Consider the following 19,224-nt stretch of genomic DNA (forward strand, 5'->3'; position numbering starts at 1 on the left):
TGTGTAAGAGTGTGTGTTTGGGGTGTGGCCGGGGGGAACTGGGTAGGAAGAGAGTTTAGAGGTTTTTTGGTTTGGTTGTTGATATGTTTAAATTGATGGACAATTTCCATTTGATGACTTGTTATAAATAATGTTAATTCTGAAAAGTTTTTTTTTTTTGTCTCAATTCAGTTTCTGGCTTCCTACATAGTGCACAAACAATTTATGAAGAGAGATGATGTACAATTTTCGTACAGGATTATTCACACTCTAGAATTTGTGCTACATGACAAAGCACTAGTAGAGACTCTTTCTTTTTTTCTGCAGTAGGGAAATATCAGTAACTTTGGAGTATCACCTCTGTGACTCTGAATTGGGGAATCATTGACCCTAGGTGGGTAAAGAGCCCAAAATGAAGATAAAGAGAGCATCTATCTTGCCTTTCCTGAATCCTGGGGATTTGTACTTTTAGTTAATGCTTGGGAACTCACCTCTCAAAGCCAGAATCTTCTGTCTAATCCATCGGTGAGCAGTAGAGCTCCTGGGTGACTTGTCCAAACAGGGACTGGGAATCTCATCACAGATGAAAGTCTTAGGATATACGAGCTTCACACATGTCTACTCACTCTCCACGTTTAAAACTCTTAGTGCCATGCTTGGTGCAGAGTGGATGCTGGGGTCATGATAGTTCCTTTCTCTTTCTCTCAGCTTTGCATTCTTCCAAAAGAAATTCAGAATATGAACTGCTATAATAGTCTCTGTTTATCCTCACATGTAATGATAATATGCAAATATCCAGCAAACATGAGATCCAGTCCCTTCCAGATAATGGAACCAAAATATTAAAGGTTTGTGAACTATCTGATTTTCTTCCTGATTTCACTGTTTCTATGCTAATTGCAGAATGATCCCCTCTCAGGAGATTAAAAAAATAAATCCTTAAACAACAGAATTTTGCCTCTCCTAAAATATGTCTATATTTATATTGATCTTTCTTTTTGTCTTTTTAAATTGCTGTTTTCATTCAGGACAGAGCAGGACTGCAGAAGGTGCATCCTCATCCCAAATGCAAAAGTGGCGGGCTTTGAAGCACTTAGCACCTTCACAGCAAAGAGAGAAGGGATGTTATGTTCCTTGATGGATTCAGGAGAGAAAAAATGTCTTATGATTCTGTTTGAGTGCTGCTTGCAAAGCTCTTTCCCATTACTAAAAACCCTTTCCTTTATAGCTGTATTCTCTCTTCCACCATAAATGTCCCCACATGTTCTTTGGCTAAACCTAGTGGCTGAGTAAGGGATTTGCTTCTTTTAACTGTTCAGTGCCTCCGTGCAGTGCTTCCTAACCCTGGCTCCCCAAGAGAGTTTCTGAGTCATAACTCAGAATATTAGTCTTTTGAAGCTAAGGTTCAGAAGGAAGGCATTTTCATATCATGGGTGTTTAATAAATCTCAACTGAATAAAACAATGGACTTAATTAAATTTTTATGTTTTCTCAAAACTATACTCTCTCCCCTAATTGATTTGCATTATTAATTTTATTCTTCCATCCAATCTTTCTAATTTGTTCCTAATATGAGGAGGCAGTAAGGGGAAGGGGTGTATGGTAGTGTGGTGATACATCCATTTGCTCACGTAACTGCCTCATTATTGCTTTTACCATATTCTAGTGCAAAAATTTAAGTACCTGTCTCCCTAGAGTAGATTTTGTGATCCTTGATGGAGGGACCATGGCTTCCTCATTTTCATGTCCCAGGACACAAGCTCATGTCTGAATTTGTAGAAGGTGTTCAGTAAAAAAAAAATGAATGAATGGATTAGTTATAGCACTGTTCAGATTTTTGTTTAAAAGATGCGTGAAAAGTTCTAGAAGTATTTTAATTTAAGCATACATTAAAACTTTAGCTATTACTCCAAAAATATGGTTTAAAATGATACCACCTAAGCGACTGGGTCAGAATTCATTAAAACTAACAAAGAAAAAATATAATTTGGTTCTGATGCAGTTTACATAACACATTAAGGAATGCTTACTAAGAAGATGACTGCTTTTAAAGGGCCTGGGAGAACTGGGAAACTTTTGACAGGGGAAATCAGAAATGTGCAGTCCAGTGAAGAATTGAAGTACTGGGAGTAATAATATGGGCTGATGCACTCAATGTAGCAGTAATGCTCTCTGAGAAGGATAGGAAATAATTCAGTTCCTCTAGACTGCATGGAAGCTAAATACAGTATGACAAGAAATAGTAGCAGTGCTCATTATGTCTGATTGCTAATTACCCCTTTGAATGATTCAGTTATGCCTGCTACTAGATAATTAGTTTAGTAATTTATGGCTGCAGCACAAACTAGTATTTTAATTGTTGAAGCACAGTTTTCACAATACCTACAGTTCATATAATATCTTTCTTTTTTTATTCAATTCTAAATTGCTTTTTTGAAGGCCTATAAAAGAGCAAAAATCCTTGAATTTTTTCCACATTATTTCATGCAAAAGTTAGGCACTTTATGGAATTTTATTTAACTTTAAACTGCAGGAAAATAACATCTTATTAAGTCCTGTTTCATTGTGCTTAATTGTTACAATTTTGTGAGCAAAAGGGGTGAAATTTTTTAGAAGATTCTATCAAGTGACTCAATTTAACAAGATGCCAAATTTCATGTTCCAGAAAGACATTGAACTTTTGATAATTTAAGTAGATAAATTTCTACTTCATGCGTGGGTTCTGTTTCTCCTGGATATCACCTAGGAGTAGCCAGTGGAGGACAGCTGTTCGCCACTCCTACCCAAGTTTGGTGTGGTACACAAACAGGTAAAGAACTAGATTGTAGGAGGGTTCTAATATTATCCTTTATTCCTATTTGAGTAATGTGATTAATTCTAGCCAAAGAAAGTAGAATTGAGTCACCATGGGTACATTTTGGTCTTGGATCGTTTATTTCTTGAATCCACCTGCAGTCCGCCAATACAGCAGCTACCTTGATGGGTTTTGTAGTGGGGTAATGGTCATTGTCTTAAAATATTTTGTCACCGTTCATAAACACTTATTTTTAGTTCAACATTCCCATCAACTTTTAGGTTGTTTCCCAAATTCAGATAGTGTTAAGAAACTAAATCTAACGAAGTTCCCTGGTGGTCTAGTGGTGAGGAATCGGTGGAGATGCTGCAAGCCATGCGGGGTGGCCAAAAAAGAAAGAAGAAACTAAATCTGAGAGAGAGAGAGAAAGAGAGAGTGAGAAGTTGATATTATGGCATGCTAAAAAATTCTGATGATTCCAATATAATTTCAGGTTTTCAGCCCAAAGGCAACATTGATCAATTAAATTCACATGACAATTTCAAGTTAATTATATATTTATTTTCTTTATTTGTGTAAATAGTGGACACATTTGACAAACTGTTGAGTAATATTATGAATTAGGATCTGACTTAAAATATGCCTTATTTAGATTTTGGATTATGAGGGCTTGAATTCTGAGTAGCTGTTAGAAAAATTGTGACTTAAAATCAATGTAATTAAGACTAGATAATTTTCACAATGAGAGGGAGCAGCATAATGCTTAGAATAACGATTTTTTTAAAATCTCATTAAGCATTTGGTTTTGCCATCCCTAATATATTAAAATGAGTGCTTTGAATATTAGTTGACAATACCACAGACACATTTGCCTTATGGCTCAGAGTTTTTATCTAGCAACTCAAAATTAAGAATGTTTGGCATTACTTGCAGCTCCCCTTTGCTTTCTACTTGGTACTTTTTTTGTTTGTTTTTTGCTGTACTACGATTCAAAATGCCCATGGTTTGTACGTGCTATATTGTTCTTGTACCTGATATTTACCAGTGAGGGATCAATGTTCTAAAGGGCAGCCCTGACTGTGTTATTTCAGTGAACATCAGGCTGGTGTTTATTACAGACTGAATCTATGCCCTTTATTGCCAACAGTCTTACTTGAAATATGTGTTCCTTGACCCATTTAATAAATGGTTCCCCACAGATAAGGCAGTGTTCAACTCTTCCTTTTTTCTCTAGATGCTTTTTTTTAAAAAAATTCTTACGCATAAGGCAGTCTGTCTAACCATCAAAGCATCATATTGACCTTTCCAACTTTGTTCAGGGTGACAGTTGGCTGGTTGTTGATGCTTCTTTTTTTCCTAAGTTGCTAACTAGAGAGCTAACAGAATTGTGTGCTGCCAGAGTCTGAGTCCAGTCAGCTATCTTCAGATGTGTAGTTCATTCGTCATTACTTATTTCAATTCTAATTGTTGATAACCTAAAATAGAATGCAGCTGTTATAAAGTGTATAAATATATCAGTAATAAGTTAGACACAAAATTTACATGTAGATAGATTTTTGCCAATATTATAAAGCCCAATAACATATTACTTTTTAGTCTATATTATGAAATTATTTTGGTTCTCCTCCCACTAGTAAAAAACAATGAAGAAAACATTGCTTATCAAAATTGATATGGTATGTTCTTAAATGAATTAATTGTTTATAGAACTCTTTAGAAGGAAAATACTATAAATCTTGTGTTGTAAGTCTCAGCCAGCTCAAATTTTTTCAAGAGTTAAAGAAATGTTGTCATGGCTTTCAGAATTGCATTGTTCACAGAACATTATTATATTTGGTGTTGAACTTTTCATGCCTTTTTCTACACTTCTTCCTTGACCTTTAATTTTCTAAATATAAAATATAATAGATTATTAGATAAAAAAATCTAAAAGAAAGGGAAAATGTTCTTTGCATTTCTGTATATGTATATTACCTATAGTTAAGATATTTTTGGACATTTTACCTCAGGAAAAGTTAGCCCATTTCCTAATATTATAAATTTGATTTACAGTGATCACCTTTATCTTATTTGAGTACACTGCTTAAATACTTGCAGTGCAGTATGTCCTACTGTGTCTCATCAGTGCTTTTAAATAATTAATTAGACTGACATAGAATTTGATAGTTCTAAGTGTTAAGAATTTTAGTCATAATTCCTTGATATATGATATTATATTGCATCATATAACTTTGTATAAATATGTAATTTTTTATACTCACACCCTCACATATACATGTGTGGATGTATGTGTGTACATATACATACAATATACAATTGGAGTTCTTGGCTGTTTACAAGTTCAACATCCAGAGGTGCTTAACAATCTCTAGAGACTCTTGTATTCAGACACGATATCTCTGAAAACAAGGGAATGAGGGAGGAGTGAGTATGGACATCATGGTTGGTGAAGAAGTAACATTTTAGCATACTAATTATTTATTTGTTTTGTTAAGCTTATTGAGCTCTATGCCAAGAATATAAATAGGAATATAAATAGGAGCAAGCCAGACTCCATGCCCACAAAGAGTTTAAAATCTAACAAGAGAGATAAATGAACACACATAATTTATAAGCAGTCAAAACAAGAGACTGCAATCAGAGAAATAGACTCAAAGTGCTCATCTGACCCAGAGAAAGGAAAGGACAATTAATTTAGTCTTGAACAATTGTCTCAGACTGACGCTGATATTGTCCTCATTCAGGGTCACAGTATTAATGACATGAGCATTTCTTGTTAAGAAATGAATTAAATGTGCCTGATAGTTTCATTAACATTATCTCAAAAAAGTTTCATTGGTTTTAAAAAAAATTGTGTACTTTGGGAGCATATAGGTATAAGCAGACAAAAAGAGCATTTTAGATCCTTAAGTGGAAATGAAACTTTGACTGCCTTTCTGTTTGCAAAATTTTGCACCATTTTATGTTTGTATGTATGTATGTATGTTGTTTGCCAAACCCAGGTGTAGGCTAACTCAATCTCAAACATAAAAGGCTAGCAGAAGTTATGATTCTGGTATAAAAGCATGCTTAAAATTGGATATAATAGAGGATTTCATGCACTTCCAGAATTCCAGTGTCAGAAGTAGCACAACTCTGGTCTCAAGGCAGACTGGATGCTTCCACAAAGAACAAAATGAGTATACTGTAATGTGAGGGTCCTGCAGGTGAGTACCAGTGAGAAGGAGGTAGGGTCTTTTCCAGGTAAGGCAGACATTATGGACAGAATACCTATCCAGACCAGAGTCATTCTAGAGATGCAAGATGGGGGCAGTGGTAGCCAGCATCACGAAGATGAACAATTAGACATCTACAAGTTCTGTGTTTGTTTGGGGCAGTGGGGCAAACCTTTTTTGAAAATCTGTTGTGAGCTTTTGAACTCTTCCTGGAAAATTGCACACATACATACAAACTGCTGTTATGTAATTTCAAGGACTTCATAGACTAACTGAAACCTTTACCGAGTTAAGGACCAGTGGTTAAATAGAGGCAGGGATAATGGAAGGAGGGTGTTTTCCTTCAGCTGAAAAAGAGCCTTACATCTCAGATCAGCCTGACTGGTGTTCAAAATTACATCCTTATCCTGGACACTGTAGTTAAAACCATGAGCTGGAGGTCTGGGGGCTGGAGGTCATTTGGCTGATCTGGCCACGTGCACTGGCGGAATCTTTGTTGTCAACTCTTTGTGCTCTCTCTCATTTGGTGTATTCTTTCTCATCTAGTTTAAGAACTAATTCATACATTTACTACTTCAGGAAGCTGTTGTTTAACATTCATTGCTTAGTACCTTTTTTTTAATCTCATAATTCTCTGCCATAATAAAGTCACAGCTTTTCGGGAGAACGGACAGTGTCATTCATTTCTGAATCTCTGTTCCCAGCGCAGTGCCAGGCACGTAGAAGGAACTCAGGAAACCTTTATTTTATGAATGAATAAAAGCCAACTGCTATATTGTGTACAGCAGGTTTTGCTCTGTGCTAGAAACTAGGATACTCTTCAGAGCTTCAGAAAGACTAAATCAATGCATAAAAGATTCACGTAATCTGCAACAAGTTATTTTATATGGATTGAATTGGGATAAATATACACAGTATAATATAAAATGCACTGCCACGCAAAGGGGAAAAAAATGAGCCAAGCATAGCACAGAATTTGGGAACAATGACTGGGGAACAATTTTGAAGTACAGACCTATTATGTGAGCAAATCTCTGGCTGTTAATCAGTCTCTCCTGATTGTTCAGCTAATGTCATTTCAAAACAGCCTGTGCTTTCTTCATGTTAACTCTTTTTTTCTTATTGAAATTCCTCAAGGCTTCAGGACTGGATAAGGGATACCTTGAGTCTGGTATAAAAGATAAGGCATTCACTGTGGAATACAAAACAGAAAAGTGGGATTATTTTCTTCCAACAGGAAAAAAAAAAAAAGTTTATTATGAGAGAAGAAGAGGCTTTTTAATTAGAGTAGGGAAAACAAGATCAAATAGAATAAATCTGTGATTTAGCCATCTTCCAAAAGTACTAGCTTTTGCTCAAATAAGTACCCCAAATTACTCAGATGTTTGTATTTGTAGAGAAAATATAGTATTTTATAGGACTCTGGACCATTTTCTTTGTTTCAAAGAATTATGTCATTCAGGACTTAAATATCAAAAAACAGATTTAACCTAAACCTGATAGTACACAAAATCAATCACAAAAACTATGATAATCAAATATCAAGAGCTTCTTTATATTTACTTATTTTCATATACATTAGGAAATTATTTCAGTTATTCAATCTCTTGCTTTTAAGAACTCTAAGTTAACTGGACTGAAATCATCGTTAAGTCAGTTTCCATAAAAATTTTCACATCTGTTTTATCATTGTACTTGAGATCTTAGAAACATATTTGTTCCCCAAGCAATTTACATGAGACCTTACCCATGGTCATTTTCTCTAGTCTGATTTCCTAAATCTTTCTAATAACATCGCAGTTCCAGCCTGTCTTCATCCTTGCTATTTTCTCTACCTAGAACCCTAACTCCAACCTCAGTTTTATCTGATAACCCTCTAGGCCTTATTGATCCTTTAAAACTCAGCTCAACTTTTTCAGTGTATTTCAGCTGACTCATTTTGTTCCTTGAGCAAAATGTACACAACTCTAAAATACCCTTGTCTCTGCCCCACTTTGGCTTTTTGAGACAGAAACTGTGCAAAGGGTTACTCTCTAGTGCCCAACACAGATGTTGGACCATGGCAAGTTCTCAAATGTTTTCCAGTACATTAATGGATGACTTTTCAAGCTCCAATCTTACAGCTATTCTAAACACTTTACATGTATTAACTCATTTAATACAACATCCATCGGAACTTGGTATCCCTCTTATACCAAAGAAGATGGCAGAGTGTACTAAGGTTTAGAGAAGTTACTTTACTTTCCCCAGGTCCGGCAACTAGTAAGTGGCGCAGTACTTACTATAATATGATAATCGCGATACTGACCCTAGACATCTGCTGCAGAGCACACACTCTTCCTGATTGTGCTCCGTTCCCTGACCTATCCTTGAAAGTACTGGATGATTGACCTTGTTCTGAAGAGAACAATGAATGATTTATTGCTCATATGCATGCTCAAAGTACTTATTAACCTCTGTCTAGTCATTAATTCAATAAATATTTATTGCATCCCTACTATGAGGCAGGCACTGGGAATATACAAATGAATAAATATACAATGACTACGGGTGACCGAGACTCATAAAGGCAAAATGTATTATTAACATTCTGTATTTTGTTAACGTGTCATAGGAACTTTAAGTCTATATTACTTCATTTTAGAGTAAGAACAATGACATTAGAGAAGTTTTAAAAACTTTGTTCTCTATCATGTAGACATTTGACTCTGACAAAGATATTAAAGTACATTTTGTAATGAATTATCATAATTGCTCTCCATAGATGCTCAATTTTAGGAATTGCTTTTGTATCCATACATTTCTCTGCAAAGCATAGAGTTTATGAAACTATCAGAAAATAAAAGACTAATCTAAAATTAAGAATCTCTATTTTATTTTTGTACTGACAATGAAAATGCTTATCTAAAAATTTTTATTTTATTCCCTGTTCATAGCCAAGCCCAACTTTAACACTTCTAGAATCTTAGTTTCCTTTCCAGTTGTCATTCTGAAGAATAAATGGAATATAGGGTTTGGATATTTGCTTTTCATGAATAAAAAGCAGTAAAAGCTGTTTCCCCCAATCCCTAAATTATGTAGCAATGACTCACAGAGCAGATAAGGGATATTACAAGATGTCATTTTCACAAGCACTTTTCTAAACCTGGCAATGGATAATATAAAAATTTGAGTATACTTTAAAATTTTTAAATGCTTTTTGATGGCAGGAGTGGCTTTCATTTTTGTTTTTATTGATAGTGTTTTTCCTTTCTTGATTTAACTGTAGTCTAGTAGACCATTTCACTCTTTCCCAAATGTCTTGAGGCATTCTAACTACATATAGCATGTTGTTTTGCAATATTACAGAAAAGGGACATACTAACATTTCCATATTTAGAAACATTTCTTGGAAGGAATAGAATCATTTTATAATCGTGCTGTTGTATGACATCATTGTAGATTTACAAGACTTTGTGACCTGTGTGTATTTAATGCATTCTGTTATATTCTATTCTTTGCCTTGTCTATTTCATTACCCCAGTTGTGGGAATCACTCAGCTATTGCTTATTCCTAATGTCTTTTTATCTCAACATCAATCCCATTCTTTTATTTTTATATTGATAACATAGTTTTATGCTAAAGTGCAATTATAATTCTTCAATAATTTACTAATTATGAAATCTGTTAAGAACAAAATATTTTTAAAGTAAATCCTCTAAATGAGAGCATTGAGTGTGTCAGGATATTCTTTTAAAATATTGATGGAAATAATTATTAATGATGACCAAATGATTACATTTTGAAATTATGGGTGATAACTAGCAAGGCAAGGTTTAATGCTTTGTTCAAATTTTTACTGTTGCAAATATGATTGATGGGTATATTTGTGCTGTTCCTCAGAAATTACTTAACTCTTTCAAGCTTCTGAGATATCTATCTATTTATGGATCTCACCTTCCTGATGGAATGAGTAATATCATTAAGTTAGGTAAGGTTTGCATAACGGTGCCTGGATTTAGGAAACAATAAATAGTAGAAAAAGTAATTCTAATTAAATTTGTCTTTTTAAAATACATATATATCATGGATCATGGTTGAATTACAATGCTGTTTACCTAAATTTGTACTCTTTTTAAGCCTAATTGTTTGCATATGCTTTTCTCCTCTCCATTGATCTTGAACGAATGAACTTGAATTACTCACCCTTCTGAAATGAATTTTAGGTCAGAAAAAGTTAGATTTCCTTTCCTTGGTGTATCTACAGCTCTTTTTGCTTTCTCATATTATTTCCAATTACCACCTTATAGTGAACTTGTTTAGGTAACAGTCTGTCTTCTGAATTATATGATGACATCCACAAGATATCAAACTCTATCTTATTTATGCTTTTAGCCCCAGTGCCAAGAATACTGTCTGGCACAGAGTAGATCCTCAGTAAGTGTTTTTTAAACTGCTGAATAGTTTATAGTATAAAAGGCCTTAGGCATCTGCTCAACAATTAATTTTTACAGCCAAATAAATCAATGTCTTGTTTAACTACAACTTAATTCTTTAATTTGTCAGGAAATAATGTTGAAATTGTATGAAATAATCAACTTCATCTGTATTTTTCTCTAATAGTTCCCTGCATGTGACAGTTGATTCTTTGCTATTTAGATGATATGACAAATGTCAAATATGATTAACGTGTAGTCTTGCATCTTCATATACTGGTCCAGTGTACATAGTTGTAGAAATTTCTATATAGGTAAAAAAATGAGGTCACAAAAGTACAATTCTTTATTTCCAAACATGACTCAAAATTAAATCTTTCCACCACTCATTTTAAAGGATGTTGTTAAGGTTCAATACTGTATCTAAAATTGTTTTTATGTTTAATGTTGGTTATATCAAGTCTTGAGTCTTGGGACAGAAAGTCATTTTTTTTTCCAAATTTTGTTTCATATGACACTATTATATGCTTTCTCCCCTAGTATAGAACTACTCCATTATCTTTGCTCTCTTCTTAATTAAAAAAGTACATTGAAACATTTGAGAAAAAAAATTCAAACTTATAAAATATATTTCACAATCATATAAAAAGAAAAGGTACGTCAAGGCTGGAACCTACTAGTATTTATAATGCTACCTTAAGTTTATAACTGATAAGAAGAATGATGTAACACATAAAGAGAATTTTGGTTAGCTTGAAAGAAATTTCAAAAAAGATTTTATTATATTTATTATGGCCTTAAAATATAAAATCAGAAAATATTAGTGTTGATAAATGGATATTTATAAAAATATCATAAGTGAATAATTTTTATTTGATCACTCTCCACCCCAAATGAAGTATATATTTATTTTTTCCTTAAAATGAAGTGAGAAAGCACAAGAATGAAGAATTCTCATGGGAGGAAAATCATAATGATCAATTAATTTGATTTTATTTTCAAATTAAAGCATCTGGTATTAGAAACTTTTGAGACGTAGTAGTGAAATGTAAAAAAAAAAAGGATAATAAGTTAAATAACAAGTCCATGCCAATTTATTTATAAATATTTTTATAACATATTTATTTAGCTTCTACTCTGTATGTAAATCTAATGGAATCAATGTCTACCTAACAGTGATTGTATACGATGTGATAAATGCTATGGTTAAAGTCTACAAAAGTGTTCATGAGACCACCTAGAAGTGACATCTGACCAAGATGAGAGGTCTAGAAAATTTTTCTAGAAAGTGTTGCATTTGGGTTGAGTCTTGAAAAAGTAGGAGGCATAATTAGGTGAATAGTAAGTAAAATGAAATGCATTTCTAACAGGTAAGAGATTAAGGCAAACATGGCAGATCAGGGAATTGTGCGGGAGTATAATCTGTACATGGAAGTGAAGAGACATAGAAATGAGCGGGCAGCAAGGGTTCAAATTCTAAAGGACAGTGTAGGTCATGTTAAGGAGTTTATCCTAAGGGCAATGGGGAATTACTGAGAGGTTAAGCAGAAGTGCCAATGTCAGTCTCACATTCTTTTCACTGGAGGCAAAGATATTGGTAGTTATAGGGGCGAGGGAGCTGGGAGAGAAGGCAGAGAATTTCTCTTTGATAGTTTCTGTTTTCTCTATAAGTAAATTGCTGAAATCGTCCCCTGTGGGTGAAGAAGAGGAGAGTGGAGTAGTGTGTTTATGGAACATGGTGAAGACTTATAGTAGCATCTGTGGGGAAATGGGGCAGAGAACTGACCGGGAAAGTTATGAGAAGTGATTGCTGCACACTGTCAAACTTCCTTTTCAGTTTATCGTGGTACTGGTTCACGTCCTTTTTCTCCTTGCTTGGAAGTCTATAAGAAAGGCCAGAAAACACTGCAGCTAAGTCCCTAAAGCACAGACATCTCAGTTTAGGTTGATGTGAAATTTAGGCTTTATCAAATATGGGAAACAGGAACAGAGTTAAGGGTGTTGGAAAGCAGCCAAAGTGATGAGCTGTGGAATCTTGACTAGATACAGAAGGGGTTGAAGACAGGTTGGAGCAGATAGATTATATACTGAAGCCTAGTAGTCTAGAATATGTGGAGAGGACATGGGGGTATGAGAATCTTGAAAGGATAGAAGGAGATGTTGAAAGTGTAGAATACTGGAGTTTACGGTTTTAAAGGTGGAGGAATTTGGGGAAAGTTCAAGAGATTCACCTAAAAGACTTAGAAACAATGATGTAGGGACTTCCCTGGTGGTCCAGTGGTCAAGACTCCGCACTTCCAATGCAGCGAGCCCAGGTTCTTTCCCTGGTCAGGGAACTAGAACCCTCATGCCACAACTAAGACCCAGTGCATCCAAATAAATAAATATTTTTAAAAATATTCAAAAAAAGAAACAATGATGTAGTTTTATAAGAGTGAAGTGAAAATGTAATTAAAAATCAATTGTCTTAAAGAATCTTATTATTTTTACTCCTATGATTATTCACCAGGAAATAATTTAGGGTGGCACAAATATTGTTAACAACTTAGGATGTTCATCAGAGCCTTGTAAATAATAGCAATGATTGCAAAAACTTAGAAGTGCAATAACAGAGGAAGGTTTAAACAAGTTATGATAAACCAAAATATTTATGGAAGAATAAGTTAGTAGAACATTTATGGAAGCAATTTTGCCTTGTCCATCAATTTTATATGCAAATGTCATTCAATCAGGAATTCCAATTCTACAACTTTACCCTACAGATATATTTATACACATGCAAAATGAACAAGGTAGTTTGTAGCTGCATAGTTTGTAAGAGCAAAATGCCCATCAGTAAAGAACTGCCTGGAACATTATGGTACATCCATTAAATGAGATATTATGAAGTTATAAAAACTTAATGTGAAAACTCTTTACTGATGTGAAATGTTCTCTAAGATACATTGTTATTTTGAAAAGTAAAACAACAACGTTCAGAACAGAGCATGTGGTATAATGCCATCTTATATTAAAAGGGGGAAGTTCATACATATATTTACATACATATGTATATACATACAAATTATTTTCAGATAAATTTATGAGAAAATAATAGCATTAATCATTGGTGAGAAGAGAATTTGGAAGATGAGGAGGACAGAAATGGAGAAAGAACTTTCATAACCATTTTATTGTACATCTTTTCATTCTTAATGAATTTTGAATCATAAGACTGTATTACTATTTGGAAATTTAAAAAACTCATACTATTGACAAAACAAATCTAAACATAAAAGTTATTGTAAACTTTTATTTTAGTGACTTGGAGAAATGTTCAAAATAATGAGTCTGGGGACAGGGGAGAGAAAATTCAAAAGATAAGGGTATATAATGAAGGCACTGTAAGATAATAAGAACGTACACCCCAAAATATCAGTATGGATATAACAGGTGATAGGATTGCATTGCAAGCAATTTTTGTTAAAGAACATTGTGAATATATCTCAGTGAATACGCATTATTTATATTTGGGTAAGTTGAAAAGTATTTTTAAAAAATACCTTTCAATAATTCCTAAAACTTCATTCTTTCTAATGTGGAAACCATGTTTTGGATAGTTTGCAATAAAATTTAATAGAGATAAATGTGGATTCTTCTATAGTATGTTGAATTTGAACAAAAGGCCAGTCTTGTGACACATGTCCCTACCAAGAACTTTTATCTGTTATCATAAATAAAATATATTCACTTATATAAATTAAGAGAATATTGCAAGAATGAGTCTCCAAGAAAAAATTAATGAAGAATAATATAGATTGTTAGAAGGCACACATAACTCACAACTAAAATGAATGGCCATTTTGTTTTACAACTTCAGCATAACTGACAATAAAGAAGTAACTTACATTAAACATTCAGATGAGCATATCTTATAAGTACAATCTCTGCAAAATTTTGGTTTCAGGCAGAAGCTAGAAATTCTAGTGACCTAAGGTCACTGAGATTTTTGACTATGTTATCTTCTAGGTGTTTTATAGTTTTGCACTTATGTTTAGGTCTATAATCCATTCTGAGTAATTTTTGTGAAAAACATAAGGTCTCTGTCTAGATTCACTTTCTTATTATGTGGATGTCCAGTTGTTCCAACATCATTTGTTGAAAAGCTTTCATTAAAAAAATATTTTTTTTCTATTTTATCTATTGACTTTCTATTTCCACTCACGAATTGCAGGTATTCAAACTCATTTCTACTCTGTACTGCAAGTTTTCTCCCCAGAATACTACACTTTTAGAAGAAATCTTCCACGTTTTCCCCAACCCCTTGTCTAAAGAAGAAATCTCTTTCATAGCCTTCCTGCAGCTTATCATCAAATCCTTATTAAAGGGAAGGTGATGACTTCATAAAGCAACTCATACCTTGGTTGGATAACCCAGTTATAATTCATTCATTCATTCTGCACACTCATTATATGTCAGATATTGGACTAAGAAGTTACACTGAGCCTAAAATTAGAAGATCTTCGTGCAATTCTCTTGAGCAATATACAAACGTCAATGTCCTCTTCTATTGACTTTGTTAGATGTTAGAGTGCCTCTCACTCCTTCTTTCATCTTAACACTTTTCTGTTCTTTCAAACATTCCTAATGTGACATTGATGCACCTTAATCAGAATGAATTATTAAGTAAGCCTTAAATCTTTGGTGTTCTTGCTGCCAAAATGGCATAATACACCATTATATTAAATTCATTATGAAGTTAACATTTGCCTGGTGGTCATATTCAATATTGTTTCTTAAATATAGAAAATGTCACTATGAGATGCCTTGAGTGAATGTAAGAGTAGGGGACTAATTTTAATTGAACTGAACATTATACTAAAGTATCCAAAGTACTATAATAAGAAAAATGCTGGATATGGCATTGGAAGGCCCAAATTTAGCTTGTATCTGATACATATTAGCAGTTGTCCACAAGTAAGTTATTTAACTTCTTTGAGCATCAAGTCCTTCTCTGTGAAATAATGAAGATAACAATACTTGCCCCATCTATCTTCTAGTGAGTTTTAGAAAATTAATATGGAGACATATATGAAAATAATTTCTAAGTAAGGTTCACTGAAGAATAATTTACATACAGTAAAAATCATCCTTTTTAGTGTACAGTTCTATCAGTTTTAACAGATCATACAGTTATGTACATACCACTGCAATCATGGTATAGAATGATTCTACCACCCATCATATTCCCACCAGCCTCTTTGTGGTCCACCCTTAATAACCACTAATATACTATATGTCTTTATAGTTTTGCCTTTTCCAGAATGTTATATAAATGGAATCATACTGGATGTGGCTTCCTTCACTTTTCATAATATTCTTTGATACTTATCTATGCTGTTATATTTATCAGTAGTTTGTTTCTTTTTGTTGATATATAAAGAAAAAGTAGTTTTATATAATTGTATTGAAATCCAATTAATATATTTTGAGAAAAAGATAAAAAAATATTTCTTTGATAAAATTATTATTAAATTACTTGATTGAATAAAGATATGTAATACATCTATTACCATAAAATATAGACAATGGCATTTTAATAGTTCTCTTAAGCCCTGTACCATCATTTTGGAAATATTTATCTATTTCTTTCAGGTGAAAACTGAATTCCCAAGGGCATAGTTTTCAGAAACTATAACTTTGTAATGTTTGTAGTCATATAGTTAGAGATGAAATTAAAAACAGGAGGTGGTTTCCTTGAAACATGGGATTGAAAGGCCAAGGTATGACTGATTGTGTAGGATTTTTTTTTCCTGTTGCCAAAAAAATGTCTTTTTGAGCTGAACAAGAGAGGTATAAAATTAAAGTAATTGCACACTTCAGATTTTAGTAACACTGTGAAATCTTGTTGGCAGTGTGCTGTTTTACAGACATTGTGGCCTGCTGGCCTGTTGCGAGGTACATCACATGTGAATGCTGTTATTATTCCCAATGATTTTCTGAATGATCTTGTGGAGTAGCTCTTATGATATAGCAGCAGTACACTGGCTGAAAGGCAGCTTGTGTTCCAGAGCCTGCTTCTTTAAATCTGAAAGTTATTCCATTTCCTTTTTTTTTGTTTGTTCCTAATTCCCTGGTCATTGTGTATAATTATATGTTAGAGGGGTGATTACACAAACGAATTACAATCACACTTGGCTTGTTAGTACATAAAGCCTTGGTTGTTAATCGCAGTTATTTAAGCAGGAGCTCACTCTCCCTGAAATGCAGATGCCACGTTACTATCACTTAGAGTTCCTCAAATCAGGCCCTGTTGATGTATCAGAAGGACCATTTTGGTGTCGTGTTCACCATGTCACTTTTGTTTAACACTGGACATTGCCTCTTGGCTTTAACATTGTTTGGTGAAACGAATCAATATACAGACATGGTGTCAGAAGTATGATTTCTCCTAAAAATTGTGATGATTTTCTAATTGTTTTTTTTTACATAGAAAATCAAATTACACCACACCTGGTGGGGAACATATTGAACTATTGTATTTCAAAGTTATTGCTGTAAACAGAAATAGGGATTTTTAAAATAACGTTTTTGATTTGAGGCTTTTTAAAGACAGAAAACAACAAGGATTAGAAGTCTCCCAGTTTCCCAAACGTCACATTACCATAAATTAGGACATATAGGATTATTTTACAGCCAACATTCTACAAAAACAAACAAATAAGCATTTTGTAGAGCAAACCTCACTTGAAAGATGCAGCATAGACCATGTATCCTCACTGTGACCTTGGGTAAATCTCTTAACCTTGTGAGCATCAGTTCTGCGTCTATAAAATGGGGATGCTAAACTTTCTCATGGGATTTTATGAGGAAAAATGAATTATATTGATAAAGTTCTTGGGACATTTACTTGGCTCACAAAAAACACTATGGAGTGTTTGTTATTTAAAAGAAATAGATCTGATAATCTTGGCAGTATATTGAATTACAATACTTTGGACAATGACTTACACATAGAAATTAGGGGCTCAGTGTTTGTCTACTACATGACAAACTTCTCAGTAAAAACACTTTTATGACTTCATTCATGATTGGTACTTTAATCTTTACCCTTTTATACAAAATATTCTAAAAATTTACCCTGGATTAGCTAATATCTCATCTGCTGCTAATCCGGTAGCCATGCATTGATGTACAACTTGGTAAAAATATCTTTTGTCAATTCATTCTTTCATTTGACCGTTCATTCATTCATCATTTATTTATTCATTCAGAATCTACTGTGTCCTTGGCTATACATATCTGTATAAGGTATTCTGCCTCTCCTTTCAAGGGAGATAACTATATGAATTTTTATAATACATGGGGATAAAATGTTACTGAACGCAAGTTTGTGTGTCCAACGCACAACAAAGAAACCAAAATGTCAGGGTTTGGAGCAGAGAAAGGTTTATTGCAGGGCCATGCAAGGAGATGGGTGGCTCGTTCTCCCCAAACCCCAAACTCCTTGAAGGGTTTCAGCAAAGCACTTCTAAAGGCAAGGTGAGGGAGGGGCGTGGTTAGTTGTTGCAAACTTCTTGGTGTCAGAATTTTTTTTTTTTTTTTTGTAGCTGTCCATGTAGGTCAGGTCACTATGTTCCTGTAAACCTCCAACAAGACAAATGTTATTCTCTGTTCTGCAAATTTTAATCTCTATATGAATGGACTCTTAAATGTCCGAGCCCTGAGAATAGGCTATCCTGTCTATTTCAGGCTATAAGTAACATTCTTTTACAAAAGGTGCAGAGCCAGCATGACTAAGCACAGGAAAAGGAATAGATCTAATATGGAGTCAGATTTGTTCTTCCCTATTACAAAAAGTTGTTTGGTGGCAGAAGAAAGATGAAGAAAAAAGTCCCAAGGGAGTTCAGAAGAGAGGAGCTATTAATTCTCTCTGAGATTGGGGAAGGCTTTAAATTGAGCTGAAGAAATAGTTTGAAACATGTAAAGAGAGAATTCCAGGCAAAGAGAACTATAGAACCAGGGGATCAAGCAAAGTATCTTAGTGTTGGGGACCTAGTCCATTTAACTGGAACACATCAGGTACATAAAGAGGGGCTGGGGGAAATAAGATTGGAAATATAGTTGGACCAGCTCATAGAGGGCTTTGAATGCAAATGAGGACTTTGTGCTTTATTCAATGGCAGAGTGTGTGCATTCATACCTGGAAAAGAGTAGATGAGTTCACATCTTTTAATGAAATCAAGCTGGATATTACTTAGATCTTGAATGAGGATGAAAAATGCCATATGACTTATTTATTTTTACTTTTCTGAAATCTCTCCTTCATTATAATAGCTTCAAAATTATTATTTTCTTCCCAAAACTGTTCTATGTGGATCACCTACTAGCTTACTCCCTTATAAGGATTTATTTTAATGGAATTGTCTTTGAAACTCTGCCACAAAACTCTTTTTATGGCAGCTGTGAGACCAAAATCCTTGACTTTGGTGGCTCACAACTTTAGAATACTGTCAGCAAAAAATAAATAAATAAAAAATAAAGGAAAAATTTAGGAAGCTTTAAAAGAATTTCTTGTAGTAGTCCTTTACATTCCTGTACATATCTGTGGGGAGAAGGGGTGGTTCATTTAGAATGATCCATATACTAATAGTATGTTCTATTTTTGCCCCCCTTTAGTCTTTTCAACTGATTTATTCAGATTTCTTTAAGAATTAAACTTCCATATGTAATATAATATTTGTGCTACAAATTCTTAAGAAGTCTCTAATTTAAATTATACACTTAAAAGCAAAGGAATGTCAAAGAAAAGTTTTACATTGAGCAGATAATCCAGTTAGG

At 33.8% G+C, this 19,224-nt stretch overlaps 1 protein-coding gene and 1 long non-coding RNA gene across 5 annotated transcripts in view; one reads left to right on the forward strand and one right to left on the reverse strand.

Annotated features, from left to right (window-relative positions):
- LOC125961784 (uncharacterized) overlaps nt 1-19,224 on the reverse strand; it is a 387,293-nt gene that overhangs the window by 284,987 nt on the left and 83,082 nt on the right. The window lies entirely within an intron of this gene.
- Nucleotides 1-19,224, forward strand: part of RALYL (RALY RNA binding protein like) — an 834,129-nt gene that overhangs the window by 237,298 nt on the left and 577,607 nt on the right. The window lies entirely within an intron of this gene.

The sequence above is a fragment of the Orcinus orca genome, chromosome 17, assembly GCF_937001465.1.
Source record: "Orcinus orca chromosome 17, mOrcOrc1.1, whole genome shotgun sequence".
NCBI classification, from domain to species: domain Eukaryota; kingdom Metazoa; phylum Chordata; class Mammalia; order Artiodactyla; family Delphinidae; genus Orcinus; species Orcinus orca.